Below are 24084 nucleotides of genomic sequence, written 5' to 3' on the forward strand. Positions count from 1 at the left end.
CGTTGAAATTACAACTCGGTAAGAAAGGTCAGTGTGGGGTTTAACTCTTTCTAGTCAGTTAAAAGTCTTTCCAAACCACTATTGCTAATACATCACATGTGGATCAAACAGTAGCTGTTTCTCACCTGCCATAAATTATAGAGTTGAAAACATACAGACTTAATTATGTTCATGGGAGGAAGCACCAGAAAGACAGGATGGGGAGTCATAGCCTCTTGGAAATCAGAGATAAAGAGGTGTGATCCTTGGAAAGAGGGTTATTTACCTCAAATTCCTCGGAGGAAGAGCCTTTCACTGGCATCAAGGTATCTTCCCACGAGGGGGGAAATATAAAATTAATAAAAACCGAGAGAAATATCTGGTAACTGAGGTGTGGAGGTGGAGATCAGCTGTGTTTACGTTGGTGCCTCAGTCTACTGTGTGTCAGTGAGGGGGGTGTGTGTCGCTACCCAGGTGCTAGTCATTATCACAGCTTGGTGCTAGTTTAGTCGTGCACGGTGCTGGTCCTCACTTGCCAGCCTAAAAGTCGGTGAAAAGTGAGACGTAGATGCGGGAGAATCTGTGCTAGCAGCCTGCAGAGGCGAGGAAATAGTGTGATAGATGATGTGGTGGGTGGGTCGACCTGTTGCTGCAACCCCACGCTGCTTAGGGCTACAGCCTTGGCTATTCCTCTATATGTAGTGCATTACTAGCAAAACTTGCTATCATAGTCTCCCTTACCTGGGGAGAAAAAAATTCTCTAAAGCTATGATTTAGCACAAATTACCCAGCAGTGAATGGCAGGTCCACTGAATGTCAAGTACGAGAACCTGAAGATTTACGCAAGGAGTGTGAAAAGGTAATATATACTTCATATGTACTTGAGTTTTTTTTTTATCATGGCTTGCTACACGACCTAGAAATTGAGCGTAATTGGTTATAACTTTCACCTGTAAGTTTGAGATAGTGAAAATATCGCACCCATGTGAGTAGTTTTTAAGGAATTTAACTTTTTGACACAACTACCTTACCAGTGGTTTCTCAGACCAGTCTTAACTTACTTATATAACAGGATATTATACTCTAATTTTTAATCATAACAAATAATGTTAAATAATAAATATATGTATGCATATAAATATATATATATATATATATATATATATATATATATATATATATATATATATATATATATATATATATATTATATAATATATATATATATATAATATATATATAATATATATCACACCGGCCGATTCCCACCAAGGCAGGGTGGCCCGAAAAAGAAAAACTTTCACCATCATTCACTCCATCACTGTCTTGCCAGAAGGGTGCTTTACACTACAGTTTTGAACTGCAACACACACATAATATACGTATATATAAATTATTTATTGTGAGTGTATTCTGGTGTGCGCACTGACAGCAACGGTGCATAAAAAGCCAGGGTTGTGTCTCATTTTATAAACAGTTTACATTAACCCCCAACTTTTGGTATTAATGTATTCCTGACTGGTGGTATACAGGTTACATGCAACCTTATTGACCTTATAGTCGATATTTGAACCAAATAAACGTACCGACCGGGGATTTAATATCCAATTAATCTGGTTTGATACTTTATATAATATATATTGCATAAGTACATAACATAAGAAAGAAGGAACACTGCAGCAGACCTACTGGCCCATGCGTGGCAAGTCCAAATCTCCCACCGGCTTAAGCCAATGCCCCAACCTTGTCAAGTCCGGTCACATTCACTTAAGGAAGGAATGTGATATGAGTAATAATAATTTAAATGATACAAGACGCTACATTCAGGTAACATGAACACGAGAGACTATCCATTTTTCAGAAGCAAATAAAAAAATTCAATATAATATTTGGGTCTGATCACTTCAATCCCCATAGGTTTCAATTAAGGGGTGCATAGATAGGCTGGTGAACGCTCTTGATCCAAGGAATTGGAGATGCCCTTCCCACTCCAAGGGTCAAACCTGATTTACCTCCACACATTCTCCAAGCGATGAATGATCTAAACTTCTTTAGCACTTTTCCATTAATAATAGTAATAATAATTCTCACCCCGGAGTGGATGTGGGGGAGGGGGATCTGCAAAGTCAAGTTAGGTTACAATATGGTTTAGTGCTAAGGTTTCCCCATAATTAAAATTCTAGTGAAATAATCAGGCTACTCAGCGATTCTTCAACTTGCTTAGGCTTAGATAGAAATGACTGCAGGATTAACATGCTTACCTTAAGCATTGATAGAAATGAATGCAGGACTAACACGTACCTTAAGCTTTTGATAAAAATGAATGCAGCATAAACACGTGTACCTTAAGCATTTGATAGTATGAATACTTTGGACCTTAGCCAACTCAGACATGCTGAGTCACTTACGAGTTTGCGTTGCAGACATCCAGCGTGAGTTATATCAATGGTGGTCACAGACGTCGCTGTTAAAAAGTTCTGCAACACAAAAGAACAGACCTTTCAAAGTTCGACTTATTGGAGTTTTCATTAAATTATTACATAAAACATCTTCACAAAATCTACTACTACTACTGCTACTATAACTACTAATGCTATTACTACTAATGCTATTACTACTAATGCTATTACTACTAATGCTATTACTACTAATGCTATTACCATTAATACTATTACGACTATTACTACTACTACTATTACTACCACTACTATTGCTACTACTACTATTACTACCACTACTTATATACTGCTGCTGCTTGCGCTGCTGCTGCTGCTTGTGCTGCTGCTGCTTGTGCTGCTGCTGCTGCTGCTCCAGCTTGTAATGCTGTTGCTTGTACTGCTGCTGCTACTGCTTCTGCTGCTGCTGCTTGTGCTGCTGCTTGTGCTGCTGCTGCTTGTGCTGCTGCTGCTTGTGCTTGTGCTGCTGCTGCTTGTGCTGCTGCTGCTACTGCTGCTTGTGCTGCTGCTTGCGCTGCTACTGCTGCTTGTGCTGCTGCTTGTGCTGCTGCTGCTGCTGCTTGCGCTGCTGCTGCTGCTACTGCTTGTGCTGCTGCTGCTACTGCTCCTTGTGCTGCTGCTGCTGCTTGTGCTGCTGCTGCTGCTGCTGCTTGTGCTGCTGCTGCTGCTGCTGCTGCTTGTGCTGGTGCTGCTGCTTGTGCTGGTGCTTGTGCTGCTGCTTGTGCTGGTGCTTGTGCTGGTGCTGCTGCTTGTGCTGGTGCTGCTGCTGCTACTGCTGCTGCTGCTGCTGCTTGCGCTGCTGCTGCTGCTACTGCTTGTGCTGCTGCTGCTACTGCTGCTTGTGCTGCTGCTGCTGCTGCTGCTTGTGCTGCTGCTGCTGCTGCTTCTGCTGCTGCTGCTGCTGCTGCTGCTTGTGCTGCTGCTTTTGCTACTGCTTGTGCTGCTACTGCTTGTGCTGCTGCTGCTGCTTGTGCTGCTGCTGCTGCTGCTGCTGCTTCTGCAGCTGCTTCTGCAGCTGATGCTGCTGCTGCTTGTGCTGCTGCTGCTGCTTGTGCTGCTGCTGCTGCTTGTGCTGCTGCTGCTTGTGCTGCTGCTGCTTGTGCTGCTGATGCTGCTTGTGCTGCTGCTGCTTGCGCTGCTGCTGATTGTGCTGCTGCTGCTGCTGCTGCTACTTGTGCTGCTGCTGCTTGTGCTGCTGCTGCTGCTACTTGTGCTGGTGCTACTTGTGCTGCTGCTACTTGTGCTGCTGCTACTTGTGCTGCTGCTACTTGTGCTGCTGCTACTTGTGCTGCTGCTGCTACTTGTGCTGCTGCTACTTGTGCTGCTGCTGCTGCTACTTGTGCTGCTGCTACTTGTGCTGCTGCTACTTGTGCTGCTGCTGCTGCTGCTGCTGCTTGTGCTGCTGCTGCTGCTGCTTGTGCTGCTGCTGCTTGTGCTGCTGCTGCTTGTGCTGCTGCTGCTTGTGCTGCTGCTTGTGCTGCTGCTGCTTCTACTACTACTACTTATACTACTACTGCCTCTACTACTATTGCTCCTACTACTGCTACCAATTATAATTTATAATTATTATAATGCTCATTGGGAATCGCGAAAATGATGAAGGTTACAGCGCCTGGGGTATGGGAGGTAATCAGGTTTGATCCGACGAAGGGGGTGACAGCTCTACTTCCTTGGACCAAGAGCCCTTATCCAGCATCAGTCATATTTTCTAAGAGGGAGGATAAGTTTTAGTTTCCGCGTTTATAACATTTAGTCGTTTGTTACTACGTTTAGTCGTGTTTATGAGTACGTTTAGTCGTGTTTATAACTACGTTTAGTCGTGTTTATAACTGCGTTTAGTCGTGTTTATGAGTACGTTTAGTCGTGTTTATGAGTACGTTTAGTCGTGTTTATGAGTACGTTTAGTCGCTTTTATAACTACGTTTAGTCGCGTTTATAACTACGTTTATTTGCGTTTATAACTACGTTTAGTTGTAATCTTTTCACCAGACAAGAATACTTTTAATCCCTAAAACAAGGTTTAAAGTAAACTCTCAGTGTATATATGGTGAGACAAATATGGTACACCTCTCGTCGTACATGTGTTCATTTTTATTCAGTATGTTAGTTTTCTCATACAGACTGCAGACCTGTTTATAAACTAGACACATGTGCAACACTTGGGTACCCAAGTGTTGCACATGTGTCTTAATTTATCAACTTGTCGGGTTACTGAACCATTTATCTACATGTATCTAAAGACCTGTTGAACTTGTCCAGCTATGGCATGAGTGTATCGCACAGAGTTCTGTGCACCTCTCTGTATGGTATAAACCTTGGTAATAAATACCGACAAGTTGGTTTAGAAAGACAGGTAAGCAAACACTTTAACATATTTATTAGAAAACGTTTCGGTCCTGGAACCTTGATCACTTCTAACATACAGAGGTAGAAAGACATTATATATATAGGCGGAGAGTGAGATGTGACGCACGTGACCCTCGCCTCGCATGGGCCAGTAGGCCTTCTACAGTGTTCCTCCCTTCTTATGTCCTTATTCCTCAGGTCACGTGCGTCACATCTCACTCTCCGCCTATATATATAATGTTTTTCTACCTCTGTATGTTAGAAGTGATCAAGGTTCCAGGACCGAAACGTTTTCTAATAAATATGTTATAGTGTTTGCTTACATGTCTTTCTAAACCACCTCTCTGTATATATACTGAGAAGTATATATCTCTGTGTATATTCATAGAGATGTATGCACCAGTGTATATACATGGAGATGGTGTACATTGGTGTATACAGGAGAGTGCGCAACGGTACAGACACGATGTGTGCACCTCATTGTGTGTACCCGGAGATTTGTGCATCTCTTTACATCTCGTCTGCTCTGTTCGTTTAATCCTTATTTTAAGATTATAGTATTCTTTGTCAGTGATGAGGTGAACTGCAGCGTAATCGCCACGTGCAGTCAATAGGCTTCAAAACTTCCAAACAAGGAATATCCTCATTCTCGCTTTAGGTATCGTGACAAGCTGCAAGAGACTAAGATATTACGTCCGGTTGTTGATCCTCAGTTATTGTTCCAGGTTCCTAAGTCAGGAATATCAGGGGGTATGAAGAGGAGATACATTTTTGTTATGATGTTCATCAGGACGGAGTTTCGACAGGGGTCCCACTCAATCTTTGGATGATATGAATTATGCATCCTCTCCCTTCACCTTTAACAACTGCACTGCCGAAGTCTCCTAGCTCAGGCTGACTGATTTCAACAATGTACTGACCTATTTGTGGTTGTAGGGGTTGATTCGTAGCTCCTGGCTCCGCCTCTTCGCTGGTCGCTACTAGGTCCACACACTCGGCTCCAAGAGCTTTATTGTAGGGGCCTCATCCTGCGTGACAGAATATGAAAGGAAAACGGCTTTTGTGTCTTCTGTGTAACTACCAAATAGAATAGAGTAGCAACACATAGCTCGTATATCCAGTTTTGCTAAACCTAAAAAACTGAAGGTGTCATTATATGATAACGACCCGAGTTAGGTGATATTCCCTGACAAAATTGTAACCCCTCAAGGTCTGTCCTGCGATCCAAGGCATATTACTAATTTTGTTTTACTTATCTTGCCGCCTAGTTTATTGTGCACTCCATGCTCTTGCTGTAAGATGTAGCGGGAAACAATATCATAGGTTATGAGGGAACCGTTATATCTTTGGAATTACCCAGCTCATAGTTCATTTATTACAATCTTATCATAAAGTTATTAAATGTCTGTTTGATACAGTCTGTAGATATATTTGCACTACAAGCAAATCAGCTTCACAGCATAACGATAGACGAGTCTGTGAACTTCGATATAGCAATGAATTTCAGATGGCTTTATTTTTTTCTATGCTGGCAGAAACGGTCTTGTGTTCAGCAACTCAAAATTATGGACTTATTTTACAATACGTTTTAATTAAGCCTCTCGACTTGCATCAAAAATAATTTTATCTCAAAATGGGCATTATAGTCATTTGTGTATGCACCCTTAGGATCACCTCTCTTGGTGTACATATTCTATAATTTTCATAAATTTAGTCATTTCTTAGTTGATTTTTGGAATAAAAATACCTGTTAGTGAGGTTTTTGCATGTTACGCACGGATTACTGACTCTAATCATCTTGATAGCCATATTAGACAATAAGCCGCATTGACAATCAAGGAACTACATAGTTCCTTGATAATGTGAGAAGTCACGAAACCACTTGGAATTTCACTGTTTTTCACAGTGATTGTTCTGCATACATATATCGTGCCGAATAGGTAAAATTAGCAAGAACTCATTTAAAATTAAGTCCTTTCTAAAATTTTCTTTTATACGTTTAAGGATACATGTATATTTTTTTCATTTATGTTAATGTAAAAGTTAATGATTTTGTACCAAAAGAATCTTAGAAAACTTACCTAATCTTACCTACCTTCTACGATGGCTACTAATTTTGCTGTTGGGTATAGTAATGAGCAAGGTAAGTCAGGTCAAGCATTCTACTGGTTCCTCAAGAATTTGGAAGGACGAAAAAGACGGAGTTTTGCCCTGAGGCGGAAAGACTTAGGATTCAACAGAAATTGCTTTCAAGACTCTTAATCCAAGGATTTAGAACTACCAACTCTTTCTTTAGATCAAACTTATTACCTCCCATTCCCCAGGCGAACGCGATCACAAATCACCTACCTAGTTTCAATATCCTGTTCAGAGAAAAAAGGTTGAAGATGTTTGAGGTAATCAGTCCCTCATCCTAGAAATATGTTCAATCCATTGATTGTATTTTTCTAAACCAATAATATGATATCTAATGGAATTATCATAGTTAATTAAGGTCTTCATTTTCTGCGTTGCAGATTACATGGGCCTGAGGGACTACCTTAGTAGCCTAGACTAAGGTAACCTGACTTGGAGTTTTACTTCTCTATTTTTTTTCAGATAGTTTAAGATTTGAACACCAATTTCCGATGTCGACACATTTGTAACCACATTATAGTCTTGTTGCTGAATCCTTTTCTCTTTATCTGCTATTTCAAGCTTTTCCTCTGGCAGTTCAGTCCTACGTGTATTTTCGCAGCTTCAAATTTAGATCTGCCTTGCTTCTGCGAGAACTTTCCTCTCAGGTGATTCATGTGTTCCAAAATGCAGGTTCTTTAGGCACAGACTGGAACCTGCACTGTTTCTTCGCGATTGTAAGAAAATTTTGAATGATTCCAGTTGTCTTGCATAATAACATGAGTGAAAATAAAAGAGCCAGAGAATTATTTCCATTGGGGTCCTTGTAATACCTTATGTTTACCAGCCTAAATTAAATACAGTAAAAATCCATCATAATTGTTAATAACAACAAAACACACTTAAGTAATCAAACGCGAATAAACATGAAAAAGAATTACACGAGCATCAAAAAGAAAAAATCGGTTGAATATAACAATTGCATGAATATTAACTAACAAATCACATCCTGTAAGAACTTTTTAACCTTGTTCGGATATTTTGTCTACGCCTAACAGAGTCATATTTTCTGACATACAACCGATATCTTGGATCAGTCTAGCATTTCAAGGACCTATGTCCCCCTCGAGAACACTTCATACCTAATGAAGGCCTCGGTCAGGTGACCAGAAGCTCAAGCGGCGGGTCATCATGTGACTTATGACCCGCGTCAGCAAAAACACTTGTCCTGTTTCCTGACCAGTCTTACCGAAGAACGGCTTCTCGTTAATATTTTGCAGCCCTCCTGTGCCTGAGCCTCTTAACAAAGATATTTGTATCTTCGCCTATAATGAGATCTATCACTTGACTCATGCTCACCGCGTATGTTTCGCTTTGCCCACACTAATGTTACCTTTGCCGAGTAGAAATTTCCAAGCCAGATAAGTGGAATATGTGAAAACGATGCTCGTAGTCTTTTCCTGTTCCCCAGCAGCCGTACCAGCTCAACAGGTTTAACGCCTCTCCAGTGATTGTAATTATATACACTTGTATCAATGGAGTATTTTTTTAACTATTATTATTATTTTGTGTTACATCCTTTTAAAGAAAAAGTGTTGGATATAATCGTCGCTATGTTTACATATTATAAAAGTTCACATTTTAAATTCTAGTAACATGAGTCTTAATTAATTACGTGATAAGTTGATTTGAAACGTATTTGCGTTAAATGAATATATAAAGCACCCTTCTGGCAAGACAGTGATGGAGTGAATGATGGTGAAAGTTTTTCTTTTTCGGGCCACCCTGCCTTGGTGGGAATCGGCCGGTGTGATAATAATAAAAAAAAAAAAATAACGAAAAACGCAAATATGCATATCTCGGTTTTTCAGGTAAAGTTTGTAATCTTTGCCTGTAAATCAAATATCATTTTGCTAAACCAGCAGTGTAAATTCATTTTAGCAATAGAACGTGAAAAATGTCTGAATATCGCGAAATTAGTATGTTTCGTTGATAGTAACCCTTAAATTTAGGCTGAAGGTAAATTATATTACGCCAGTTAATTTTAGCAGTGTAGGATACAAACAATGCTTATAATTTTAGATGAAAATTTTAAGGAGAGATTTATTGTTAGGGATGTTCTGCTTGTTTTACCAACTTGTTGGAAAACATGGCATTAACAAAACAGTGGAAAAGAAAAGTGGTGGTTGGTAAGCAAAAAAAAAATATATTGTTATGGCTTCCATTTGACAAAGCCTAGCTTAACCTAACCTGCACATAGCGTGGATATATATATATATATATATATATATATATATATATATATATATATATATATATATATATATATATATATATATATATATGTGTCGTGCCGAATATGTAAAACTGGTCAATTAGCAAGAACTCATTTAAAATTAAGTCCTTTCTAAAATTTTCTCTTATACGTTTAAAGATATATTTTTTTTCATTAATGTTGATGTAAAAATTTATAATTTTGCACCAAAAGGAACTTAGAAAACTTACCTAACCTTATTATAACAAGCGCAATTTATTTTAGCCTAACCCAGCTAAATATATTTTAGATTTGTTTACAGTAATTTAATACTAAACAAACATAGTGAAATATATTTTTTCTGTTAGGTTCAGAATGATTTTGGCGAAATTATTGCATACACAAATTTTCACTTGTCCTATATGGCAAGATGAGCTTTGCTATTTAAGCCAAGATCGCAAGTTCTGCCTATTCGGCACGACATATATATATATATATATATATATATATATATATATATATATATATATATATATATATATATATATATATATATAAAAGATGAGGTGAATCATAGAATTGATGAGGGGAAAAGGGTGAGTGGTGCACTTAGGAGTCTGTGGAGACAAAGAACTTTGTCCTTGGAGGCAAAGAGGGGAATGTATGAGAGTATAGTTTTACCAACGCTCTTATATGGGTGTAAAGCATGGGTGATGAATGTTGCAGCGAGGAGAAGGCTGGAGGCAGTGGAGATGTCATGTCTGAGAGCAATGTGTGGTGTGAATATAATGCAGAGAATTCGTAGTTTGGAAGTTAGGAGGAGGTGCGGGATTACCAAAACTGTTGTCCAGAGGGCTGAGGAAGGGTTGTTGAGGTGGTTCGGACATGTGGAGAGAATGGAGCGAAACAGAATAACTTCAAGAGTGTATCAGTCTGTAGTGGAAGGAAGGCAGGGTAGGGGTAGGCCTAGGAAAGGTTGGAGGGAGGGGGTAAAGGAGGTTTTGTGTGCGAGGGGCTTGGACTTCCAGCAGGCATGCGTGAGCGTGTTTGATAGGAGTGAATGGAGACAAATGGTTTTTAATACTTGACGTGCTGTTGGAGTGTGAGCAAAGTAACATGAAGGGGTTCAGGGAAACCGGCAGGCCGGACTTGAGTCCTGGAGATGGGAAGTACAGTGTCTGCACTCTGAAGGAGGGGTGTTAATGTTGCAGTTTAAAAACTGTAGTGTAAAGCACCCTTCTGGCAAGACAGTGATGGAGTGAATGATGGTGAAAGTTTTTCTTTTTCGGGCCACCCTGCCTTGGTGGGAATCGGCCAGTGTGATAATATATATATATATATATATATATATATATATATATATATATATATATATATATATATATATACCGAGTGGTATGCATCCCTCAGTGTGTATACATTATATATACACAAGTATATATTACGGGCATATCACTAGATTTGTATGCAATGAGAGGAGAGTACATGTGAACTTGGGGTGAATACCTAAGGTCATTGTCCGATCAGGCGGGCTGTGACTCGGACGCTGGATTGCGTGCGGCCAACAGTACCATCCTGGTTGCTTGATCAGGCTCTTAATTCACCGGGAATCCTGGTCGGGGACCGGGCCTCGGGGGAGTTGATCCTCGCAACGACCTCCAGGAAAGTGTCTACATCCGCTGCTCCTAGTCACCTAGCAGTAGGTTGGTACCTGGATAATAGTCGACAGTTGTGGATCACATCCTGGAAAAAAATAGCATGTATTTGCACGTCTCATACCTGATCCTATTTACCTATCAGTAAGAGCCTAGAACCTGGTTCGCACCCTAAGCACAGGGAGACGTATGGGCAAGCCTCCTTGCCCCTACTGTCTTGGCTTCGTTCACACTGTAGTAAATACCTGACTGCTAGATTGTTGTGTATCTCTTCTTGTGGGATGGGGGGGGGGGTACTATGCCTCGATAGAGTTGGTCGCTTTCCATAAGCTGAGGTAGGGTAACAGGTCTTAGCTTTTAAATTCAATTCTTATAAAAAATTATTTGACCATGAAGCAAAAAAGTATGCAGATCAGTCAGTCGTTGGGCAACAATGGCTTTCTTTGAATTGAGAGTAGAGTGTACTGTATTTTAAATGTCTGGAAATCTCATAACGCCAGAATATTTTATGATGCTTCGTGTATCAGGGATTCCCGAGTTTATTAGTAGAGACGAGGCTTCCGGTGGAGCTCTGGTCTAAATTAACATTCACTCTTGTCTTGTGAAGCAGACTAATTGTATGTTGGTGTATCGGAGTGTAAGGTATGTTTGTCACTGAAAGGTCAGTACCCGTCAGAGTGTAATGAATGTTTATCACTGAGAAATCATTACCCATCAAAGTGTAAACAGTGTTTTTAAGTGAGAAGTCAATACTAGTATTAGTGACAGCAACAACCTATCACTCTTGCTTCTGTCGTCTTGACCTCTCGTTGATATACGTATAAAACACATTTTGGTAACTTCACTGCCGAGACGTTTCGCCTGCACAGCAAGCTTTGTCAGTCGAATACAGGTGAACACTGGAAGAAATGGAAGTTGTTTTGGCGTGATCAGTCCCTCAAGCCTCATCATCATCTCGGTATTGTACACCATCAGTAATATGACTGACCTCTTGTATTTGAAGGTATTTGTATGTATATAATTGCAACATTTAAAGACAAAGGTTGCAGAACAAGCTTTTAACATTACGCTATGTACAATGAAACGTTGGATCTACACAGAGTGAAATGTTGACATGAAACGTGTTTTGCAACGTGTCTTTGGCTATATAGGTGTCAGTAAGACAAGCTTATATAATACATTCAGTAGCCTTTATTTTTGTTCGTATTATCTTTATTTTCATGCAGCTTTTCTTAATAAAAGTTATTACAGTTGTGAAAACTCTTATACACATTCCTAATTATTTTTATACATAGAAAGCTGGGTGCGAGTAAATCAGTGAAACAGAATCTAATTTTGAGTTTATAAAAATGTACCATAATACATTTATAAATTTTGACTTTAGGGACACTATTGCTATAGATAATTTTTTCCACAATCCAGTTTTCACATGCTGAAAGCTGTTATCCTATTTCAGTTCCTTTCAAAGCTCAGCTCTGTATAAAGTGTACTGCTACCCCCTTCCCCCCAGGATGCGACCCACAACAGTTGGCTAACACCCAGATATCTGTTTATTGCTAAGTGAATAGGGACAGCAATTAAAAGGAAACCTGCCCAACGTTTTCACCCATGCCGGGGATCGAACCATGGACATTCAGTATATGAGCTGAATGCGTTACCAACCGATCCAACGGAACACCAATGAAAAAATCATCATCACCATCATTGTAGGATGTTCAGTAATGTTTGGAAACATGGAAGCTCGGTGTTGGGGAGACAGCAATCCTTCCTCCAAATGAGACGTTCCTTTGCCAACGCATTACCGTGCGTTAACACGTATATGAATGGTCTAGAGAGAGGCCGAATTGAATTAGTAGACACTTCAAGAGGGATTACCTTGATGGTGAAGGACTCTTGATCAAATTAATTGCATTTACCCCTCCCCTTCCACCGATCAATTCTTGTTACCTCCCATTTCCCAGGGGCTGTATGAGCCCCCACGGATTTATCGCTTCTTTATCAATATTACAGTACAGTAATACAACTATAATTATTATATAGATCAAGAGGAATAGGATCATAGGTTACATTCACCGAGAAGTGTACAACTCTGTGTATATACACTGAGAGGTGTGCATAAATGTTGAGACTATTATCAATTTTAGGGATTGATTATCAATTTTAGGGATTGAAAGGAAATGTAAATAAATTGATGAAAATACCTAAGACAGGACTCGCATCTGAGAATTTGGCAGCTGTCGTGCGTACCAGATAAAATTGTCAGAAAAATCACTGTTTAAGGTACGTTAAGTATCCCTGAGGTAGTGAGCAGGTTACAGTCAACCCTAGTGATCCTTTGTGTAGTCGATGCGTCTTAAACCAGGTTAACTAAGTCTCCCCGACGGTTTCTCACTTTAATGTAGTTGTTTGTGCCAAGGGGCCTCTTTTGTGAGGCGCGCCATTCTCCACATAGTGCTTGCGTAAGAGCCCAGCATCTCTTGTAGCATATTTGGTGAGGATGTTTTCTTTTTTGCCAAAATTTGCTGTCACTCCCGATGACATGGAGCGATTTACGGATATGGTTTGTGAATTTTGATAATGTTAGAAAATATGTTTAAAACGCTCAGTAACCAAACAGTTCCAGTGTTTTTTGAGTAAAACGGGAAGAAGAAACCATATTAGCGGGTGTAGTTCCAGGGTGCTTGAACAATATTTAGACCACATCACAGATTTCAACCTTTTTTTTTTATACAAGGTTTTACAAGGTTAGGTTTAGGGTTCCTAACTTAATCATCGTAATTCATTCTCTTTCTCCTCTTAACGTTTGTGTTGTCAGCACGGTGCAAGAAGAGTTGTCACGCAGTGAATACAATGTTGCTCGAATACAAGTACAGAATGAGTCAACTTGTTCCTCACTACGAGTACTGAGTCCAACACAGCTCGTTGCTGCCCTGGCCCTCCATGCTTCTTAATGCAACAGAGAAACACTGCCCCCGCTGCCTAGTCTCAGACCAGGTCTCCTGGTTAGCGGCCAGCTCACTCAGGCTATGAATGCTCGCTGCATTGGTGTTTACACGTCATGGCAGTGTGGATGTGCCGGAGATAGTGTTCAGGTGTTCATGAGTGTTACCATTGTTGGGGCGTGGAAGGTATGCATGCGTTCATGCGTGCTTCCGTTACTCACCAGGCTGTATCTGTGCGCTCACGCACGCTGCATCCCCTCACACACAACCCCGTTCCTCCCCCGTACACACACACACAATGACAGACCACTGGGCACAGGGACTTCAGATAAAGATGAGACTGGGGAAAGGAAAGCTTTAATGGATGCAACTAAATCGACTCAGGTGATGCAAAGGGAAATGCAGCAGAAGAATGAAAGGGAGAGGTCAGTCTTTGTTTATAGGCTCCAGGAAGTTGAAGGGGAAACTTATGATGCAAAAAGACAGGAGAAAAAAGTGATTGAAAGTATCATGAAAGCAATAGAAAAGGACGACGTGACCCAGCTGGGAAATTTTCTGAGACTGGGGGGGGGGGGGTTGCAAGAGGAAAAAACCGGCTAGTCAAAGTGATTTTCAAGGCAGAATCGGCTCGAAAGAGGATCCTGCAGGAGAAAGCACGACTAAGGGATATATCGGCATACCAGAGGGTGCACCTCGACCGTGACAAAACACAAGAAGACAGAAACTGAAAGAGAAGGTACAAAGATGCGAGGAGAGAGAGGGGAAGAGGGAGATGAGCAGGAGAACACAGATTCAGGAGGAAGAGCAAACACTGCTGGTAACCTGTGCTTCACTGCTGGTAACCTGTGCTTTACTTCTGGTAACCTGTGATTCATTGTTGGTAACCTGTGAGATTCACTGCTGGTAACCTGTAATTCATTGTTGGTAACCTGTGCTTCACTGCTAGTAACCTGTGCTTCACTGCTGGTAACCTGTACTTCACTGCTAGTAACCTGTGCTTCACTGCTGGTAGCCTATGCTTCACTGATGGTAACCTGTACCTCACTGCTGGTAACCTGTGCTTCACTGCTGGTAATCTATGCTTCACTGCTGGTAACCTATGCTTCACTGCTGGTAACCTGTGCTTCACTGCTGGTAACCTGTGCTTCACTGCTGGTAACCTGTGCTTCACTGCTGGTAACCTATGCTTCACTGCTGGTAACCTGTGCTTCACTGCTGGTAACCTATGCTTCACTGCTGGTAACCTGTGCTTCACTGCTGGTAACCTATGCTTCACTGCTGGTAACCAGTGCTTCACTGCTGGTAACATGTGCTTCACTGCTGGTAACCAGTGCTTCACTGCTGGTAACATGTGCTTCACTGCTGGTAACCTATGCTTCACTGCTGGTAACCTATGCTTCACTGCTGGTAACCTGTGCTTCACTGCTGGTAACCTGTGATTCACTGCTGGTAGCCTGTACTTCACTGCTGGTAACCTGTACTTCACTGCTGGTAACCTGTACTTCACTGCTGGTAACCTGTACTTCACTGCTGGTAACCTATGCTTCACTGCTGGTAACCTGTACTTCACTGCTGGTAACCTGTGCTTCACTGCTGGTAACCTGTGCTTCACTGCTGGTAACCTATGCTTCACTGCTGGTAACCTGTACTTCACTGCTGGTAACCTGTGCTTCACTGCTAGTAACCTGTGCTTCACTACTGGTAACCTGTACTTCACTGCTGGTAACCTGTGCTTCACTGCTGGTAACCTCTGCTTCACTGCTGGTAACCTCTGCTTCACTGCTGGTAACCTGTACTTCACTGCTGGTAACCTGTGCTTCACTGCTGGTAACCTGTACTTCACTGCTGGTAACCTGTACTTCACTGCTGGTAACCTGTGCTTCACTGCTGGTAACCTGTGCTTCACTGTTGGTAACCTGTACTTCTCTGCTGGTAACCTGTGCTTCACTGCTGGTAACCTGTGCTTCACTGCTGGTAACCTGTACTTCACTGCTGGTAACCTGTACTTCACTGCTGGTAACCTGTACTTCACTGCTGGTAACCTGTGCTTCACTGCTGGTAACCTGTACTTCACTGCTGGTAACCTGTGCTTCACTGCTGGTAACCTGTGCTTCACTGCTGGTAACCTGTACTTGACTGCTGGTAACCTGTGCTTCACTGCTGGTAACCTGTACTTCACTGCTGGTAACCTGTACTTCACTGCTGGTAACCTGTACTTCACTGCTGGTAACCTGTACTTCACTGTAACATGTACTTCACTGCTGGTAACCTGTGCTTCACTGCTGGTAGCCTGTATTTCACTGGTAACCTGTGCTTCACTGCTGGTAACCTGTACTTCACTGCTGGTAACCTGTGCTTCACTGCTGGTAACCTGTGCTTCACTGCTGGTAACCTGTACTTCACTGCTGGTAACCTGTGCTTCACTGCTGGTAACATGTGTTTCACTGCTGGTAATCTGTACTTCACTGCTGGTAACCTGTACTTCACTGCTGGTAACCTGTGCTTCACTGCTGGTAACCTGTACTTCACTGCTGGTAACCTGTGCTTCACTGCTGGTAACCTGTACTTCACTGCTGGTAACCTGTGCTTCACTGCTGGTAAGCTATGCTTCACTGCTGGTAACCTGTGATTCACTGCTGGTAATCTGTACTTCACTGCTGGTAACCTGTACTTCACTGCTGGTAAGCTATGCTTCACTGCTGGTAACCTGTGCTTCACTGCTGGTAACCTGTGCTTCACTGCTTGTAACCTGTACTTCACTGCTGGTAAGCTATGCTTCACTGCTGATAACCTGTAATTCACTGCTGGTAACCTGTGCTTCACTGCTAGTAACCTGTGCTTCACTGCTGGTAACCTGTACTTCACTGCTAGTAACCTGTGCTTAACTGCTGGTAACCTATGCTTCACTGCTTGTAACCTGTGCTTCACTGCTGGTAACCTATGCTTCACTGCTGGTGACCTGTGCTTCACTGCTGTTAACCTGTGCTTCACTGCTGGCAACTTGTGCTTCACTGCTGGTAACCTGTGCTTCACTGCTGTTAACCTATGCTTCACTGCTGGTAACCTGTGCTTCACTGCTGTAGCCTATGCTTCACTGCTGGTAACCTATGCTTCACTGCTGGTAACCTATGCTTCACTGCTGGTAACCTGTGCTTCACTGCTGGTAACCTATGCTTCACTGCTGGTAGCCTGTGCTTCACTGCTGTTAACCTGTGCTTCACTGCTAGTAACCTGTGTTTCACTGCTGGTAACCTGTACTTCACTGCTGGTAACCTGTGCTTCACTGCTGGTAAGCTATGCTTCACTGCTGGTAACCTGTGCTTCACTGCTGGTAATCTGTACTTCACTGCTGGTAACCTGTACTTCACTGCTGGTTAGCTATGCTTCACTGCTGGTAGCCTGTGCTTCACTGCTGGTAACCTGTGCTTCACTGCTGGTAACCTGTACTTCACTGCTGGTAAGCTATGCTTCACTGCTGGTAACCTGTAATTCACTGCTGGTAACCTGTGATTCACTGCTAGTAACCTGTGCTTCACTGCTGGTAACCTGTACTTCACTGCTAGTAACCTGTGCTTAACTGCTGGTAACCTATGCTTCACTGCTGGTAACCTGTGCTTCACTGCTGGTAACCTATGCTTCACTGCTGGTGACCTGTGCTTCACTGCTGTTAACCTGTGCTTCACTGCTGGCAACCTGTGCTTCACTGCTGGTAACCTGTGCTTCACTGCTGTTAACCTATGCTTCACTGCTGGTAACCTGTGCTTCACTGCTGTAGCCTATGCTTCACTGCTGGTAACCTATGCTTCACTGCTGGTAACCTGTGCTTCACTGCTGGTAACCTATGCTTCACTGCTGGTAACCTGTGCTTCACTGCTGTTAACCTGTGCTTCACTGCTAGTAACCTGTGCTTCACTGCTGGTAACCTATGCTTCACTGCTGGTAACCTATGCTTCACTGCTGGTAACCTGTGCTTCACTGCTGTAACCTATGCTTCACTGCTGGTAACCTGTGCTTCACTGCTGTTAACCTGTGCTTCACTGCTAGTAACCTGTGCTTCACTGCTGGTAACCTGTACTTCACTGCTGGTAACCTGTGCTTCACTGCTGTTAACCTGTGCTTCACTGCTAGTAACCTGTGCTTCACTGCTGGTAACCTATGCTTCACTGCTGGTAACCTGTGCTTCACTGCTGTTAACCTGTTTCCCTTCACTAACCCCAGCCACCTCACTTTTATTGCTATAATTGTCCAGGCGAATTTTCACTTTATTTTCCTTCTCGAGAAGCAGAACCACCACCTTCAGCGTCTTGGACTTCGACTCTAAGACGCTACAGAAGCCAGCCATGGTGCTCTATGACACTCCAGAATAACCCCCCAAGACAGCTCGGGACAGGTAGCAGCCTCTCGTGACCACTGATCTCAGTCAACTCACCACTGACCTCAGTCAACTCACCACTAACCTCAGTCAACTCACCACTAACCTCAGTCAACTCTCCACTAACCTCAGTCAACTTACAACTGACCTCAGTCAACTCACCACTAACCTCAGTTGTGATGTAGTTCAGCTGGGCTTGTGAGGTCTCTGGGGAGACCTAATTTAACCAATTATATGGTCACACCTTGCCTTGGCAAATGTCTGTCAGAGCCACGCCTTTTCGGCTTAAGACTGAGGTCTTTTGTTCTGGACGGCGTCAGACCTCGACGTCAGATCAACACCACGTGTGCACACCTCATTGTGGGGGGTGCTCTCGGGACAATAAAAGCCCAAGGAACAGCTGAGCAGACAGATTCGGGCAGAGCTTTGGCCTGGGAGCAGAGCTGAGCTGGAGAGTCTCGGGAGGAGAGACTGTTGGAGACATTGGGCAGAGTACTGGCTTGGAGCAGTACTCGTGCTGTGTAGGTCTTGGGACCTGTGGCTTAGTTCCTGAAGTGAACTGTCCTCTGAACTATATTGTAAGTTATATTCATTTTCGTCAAGTTGATTGTGTTCCCTGTCTCACTGCTTATATGTACCGCCCCATTTGTCTAAACCACAATAATGTTCTCCTGTTCCCAAATATATTATTGTACAAAGACTTAATAATAAACTGTGTTTGAGTAAGAATAGTAATATTCACTATCCCCGTTATTTGCTATTCCCATTTCTTTTTTTTTTATTATGTTTAGTTAAAGTAGTGAGAGTGAGATGTCCCCTACCTACTGACCCCCCCTCCCCGATACCCCCCTACATGACACAGTCAACTTACAACTGACCTCAGTCAACTCACCACTAACCTCAGTCAACTTACCACGCCTCAGTCAACTCACCACTAACCTCAGTCAACTCACCACTAACCTCAGTCAACTCACCACTAACCTCGGTCAACTTATCACTAACCTCAGTCAACTCACCACTGACCTCAGTCAACTCTCACTCGTGGCAGGTTAATGTGGGTACACCAGCAGCTGATGCAGGCAGGTGGACGGGTGATCTATGCTCGGACATAAACATTTGAGTGCTAATTAGCGTCCAGAAGTCGACGTTTAAAATTCATGTCACGCGGTTCCCAGAGAGTATTTGGATTACTTACATATTTCATTTGAAATTACCCGAAAGTACGTCATGAAAAAAAAATTGTAATTTTAGAGGTGATAAATTTAGCAGTATTTTGTTTAATTAATGTTTACGTATAATTCACATTATTATTATTATTATTGTTATTATTATTATTACCACTATTATTATTATTACTGCTACTGCTACCGCTATTATTATTATTACTATTATTATTATACAACTAGCACCTCCTTTACTAAGAACTCTAACAACCAGGTTAAGTTAAACACAGAAATTTACTTAAGGATATCTGCACTGCAAACTGAATTGTTTAACATCCATAATGCCACTTTTAAGTTAACTTACGACTATAAACCCAGCCTCTCCATCATTACTGAAAGCACCTGACTCGCATAATGACCATACTCGTGGGAGAAGCTAGGTACCGTCATTAGAAAAAATATCAGGGAGACAGGATTAATGTACAATTCTCATGGATTCCATCTCACGTTGACTTACTCCTACCTGAGAAAACTGGTAACCTAGCCTAAGGATGAAGTTGAACATGACCTTGCTCGCTCTCTCTCTCTCTCTCTCTCTCTCTCTCTCTCTCTCTCTCGTGTTCTGCATTAGAAATGGAACGAGGAGAAACATAAATGATTAATGTGAGTGTCATAGGAATGCTGTTTTCTAACAGCATTCCTTACATTCATATTTATCATTTACGTCAGTGTATTAGGATATCTGGACTATAATTTGCTGTATGAACGTGGATGAGCACTAGCGTACATTATCGTAGTAGCTATAACTCACTATAATGTGAACATAGATAAGTAGCATCGGAAGTTATAGTGATAACTTACTGTGATAACATGAATGTAGTTAAGTATTACCGTATGTTATCATAATAACTATAACTTACTATAATATGAACATTGATAATTACTATCGTATGTTATAGTGATAATTCACTATGATAACATAAACGTACATAAATTTACGGATTAGTTAGCAGCAATGTTGTCCACTAAGTCAAGCGAGTCAGTTATCAGTTATTGTTAACAACGGATTTTCATTGTATTGTTGGCCAAGAATTGTTTGTTTCCTGTTCATTTTGACGGGCATCCCCGTCCCCAAGAAGCTTACTTGAAGACTGGTAATATTTCTTCTACGAAGATGTATTACAGCCTTATAGTGGATGACCTGGCTCTGCTTCAGTCAAGAACAGTTATGGAATCAATTAGACACGTGTGCAACACTTCAGTTGCTTTATTGTCCACAATAAAGATACCCAGGTGTTGCACGTGTGTGTAATTTGTCAACTTGTCTGTGCTCCGAACCATTTATCTACAGATATGGGATATTTGTACATTATGTTAGGTAAAAGGACACAAGTACAGCTAATGTGACATTTTATTGTGGCATCGTTTCGCTCTCCAGGAGCTTTATCAAGCTATTAACGGTTTGATAAAGCTTCTGGAGAGCGAAACGTTGCCACAATAAAATGTCACATTAGTTGTACTTGTGTCGTTTTACTTAACATATTGTCGATAATTCTACCAACATTAATACAATTTGCACATTGTAGTTACTGTACGTAGTTCACAAGCATCTTGCGAGCCTTTGACCTGTGACCTGGTTTGGGAGTTTTCCTACTTAAGCGGCTCCCTGTTGATTGCTAGGTCAACCAGGCCGTTGCTATTGGCGGCCCGCCGGTCCACATATCCATCACAGCTTGGTTGTTCTGGCACACCACCGAGGTAGTGACCCATTTTCCTCTCCAATACTTCTACACTTGTTCCAGCAATATTTCTGCTTTAGCAGGTTGAATAGTTGGGGACCACGGATATTGATACAGTGTTTTCTTATTATGCCCAGGGCGCCCTTGCTTTTCACAGGATTTATTTACACAACCCGCACATAGAAGAGAGGAGCTTGCGACGACGTTTCGGTCCGACTTGGACCGAAACGTCGTCGTAAGCTCCTGTCTTCTATGTGCGGGTTATTTGTGTATTGTACCAGTCACGGTATTGTGCCTTTTAGTTATTTATTTTACACTTCCATCTCTCTCAATTCAGTGATTGGAACAATATACAAATATATTAGATCTTTTCAAGCCGTTACGGCTTGATAAAGCTTCTGGAGAGCGAAACGTTGCCACAGTAAAATGTCGCATTGGTTGCACTTGTGTCTTTTTACCTAACATATTGTCGGTAATTCTACCAACATTATTACAATATACAAATAAGAGTCCAAGCCGGACCGAAACGTGTGGGTTATTTGTGTACAGTTTTGGCAGTATACAAAGTCATATGTAACACTATATAGTCATGGTAGTCCTTGGAATAGTGAGCCATCATAGCCTAAACTTTTTCCTGACAATTTTGCAATGTTCATTGAAAGTGAAAGTTATGTTCTTTGAAATCAGTTTATGAGAACGAAGAATGAAACTTGTTGAAATATGATTCTGTCACTTGTTTCACATCACAACTAATACTGTTGCAGTACTCATGATTTGTGCGGTGCTGCTGCACAGTTGATCCTGCAGATGTGCGCATGTTATCTTCTTGTACTTGCGTGCATGGTTCCATTGACTAGTTCCTAGGTCTCTTGTGGATCCATGTGTTCTTACACTACCATACACAGGATGGATGTGTTCTTACACTACCATACACAGGATGGATGTGTTCTTACACATCCATACACAGGATGGATGTGTTCTTACACTACCATACACAGGATGGATGTGTTCTTACACTACCATACACAGGATGGATGTGTTCTTACACTACCATACACATGATGGATGTGTTCTTACACTACCATACACAGGATGGATGTGTTCTTACACTATCATACACAGGATGGATGTGTTCTTACACATCCATACACAGGATGGATGTGTTCTTACACATCCATACACAGGATGGATGTGTTCTTACACTACCATACACAGGATGGATGTGTTCTTACACTTCCATACACAGGATGGATGTGTTCTTACACTACCATACACAGGATGGATGTGTTCTTACACTACCATACACAGGATGGATGTGTTCTTACACTTCCATACACAGGATGGATGTGTTCTTACACTACCATACACAGGATGGATGTGTTCTTACACATTCATACACTGGATGGATGTGTTCTTACACTACCATACACAGGATGGATGTGTTCTTACACTACCATACACAGGATGGATGTGTTCTTACACTTCCATACACAGGATGGATGTGTTCTTACACTACCATACACAGGATGGATGTGTTCTTACACTACCATACACAGGATGGATGTGTTCTTACACTTCCATACACAGGATGGATGTGTTCTTACACTACCATACACAGGATGGATGTGTTCTTACACTACCATACACAGGATGGATGTGTTCTTACACTACCACACACAGGATGGATGTGTTCTTACACTACCATACACAGGATGGATGTGTTCTTACACTACCATACACAGGATGGATGTGTTCTTACACTACCATACACAGGATGGATGTGTTCTTACACTACCATACACAGGATGGATGTGTTCTTACACTACCATACACAGGATGGATGTGTTCTTACACTACCATATACAGGATGGATGTGTTCTTGCACTACCATACACAGGATGGATGTGTTCTTACACTACCATACACAGGATGGATGTGTTCTTACACATCCATACACAGGATGGATGTGTTCTTACACTACCATACACATGATGGATGTGTTCTTACACTACCATACACATGATGGATGTGTTCTTACACTACCATACACAGGATGGATGTGTTCTTACACTACCATACACAGGATGGATGTATGTATTCTTACACTACCATACACAGGATGGATGTGTTCTTACACTACCATACACAGGATGGATGTGTTCTTACACTACCATACACAGGATGGATGTGTTCTTACACTACCATACACATGATGGATGTGTTCTTACACTACCATACACATGATGGATGTGTTCTTACACTACCATACACAGGATGGATGTGTTCTTACACTTCCATACACAGGATGGATGTGTTCTTACACTACCATACACAGGATGGATGTGTTCTTACACATTCATACACTGGATGGATGTGTTCTTACACTACCATACACAGGATGGATGTGTTCTTACACTACCATACACATGATGGATGTGTTCTTACACTACCATACACAGGATGGATGTGTTCTTACACTACCATATACAGGATGGATGTGTTCTTACACTACCATACACAGGATGAATGTGTTCTTACACTACCATACACAGGATGGATGTGTTCTTACACTACCATACACAGGATGGATGTGTTCTTACACTACCATACACAGGATGGATGTGTTCTTACACTTCCATACACAGGATGGATGTGTACTTACACTTCCATACACAGGATGGATGTGTTCTTACACTACCATACACAGGATGGATGTGTTCTTACACTACCATACACAGGATGGATGTTTTCTTACACTACCATACACAGGATGGATGTGTTCTTACACTACCATACACAGGATGGATGTGTTCTTACACTACCATACACAGGATGGATGTGTTCTTACACTACCATATACAGGATGGATGTGTTCTTGCACTACCATACACAGGATGGATGTGTTCTTACACATCCATACACAGGATGGATGTGTTCTTACACTACCATACACATGATGGATGTGTTCTTACACTACCATACACATGATGGATGTGTTCTTACACTACCATACACAGGATGGATGTGTTCTTACACTACCATACACATGATGGATGTGTTCTT

At 41.8% G+C, this 24084-nt stretch overlaps 1 protein-coding gene across 1 annotated transcript in view; it reads left to right on the forward strand.

Moving 5' to 3' along the window:
* Positions 1-404: 404 nt before the first annotated feature.
* Positions 405-24084, forward strand: part of LOC128694255 (uncharacterized) — a 591702-nt gene continuing 568022 nt past the window's right edge. The window contains exon 1 of the mRNA XM_070093572.1: positions 405-838. The gene's annotated coding sequence lies outside the window, so the exon portion shown is untranslated. The remainder of the gene's footprint in view (positions 839-24084) is intronic.

This window comes from Cherax quadricarinatus, chromosome 43 (genome assembly GCF_038502225.1).
Source record: "Cherax quadricarinatus isolate ZL_2023a chromosome 43, ASM3850222v1, whole genome shotgun sequence".
In the NCBI taxonomy this organism is placed as follows: Eukaryota; Metazoa; Arthropoda; class Malacostraca; order Decapoda; family Parastacidae; genus Cherax; species Cherax quadricarinatus.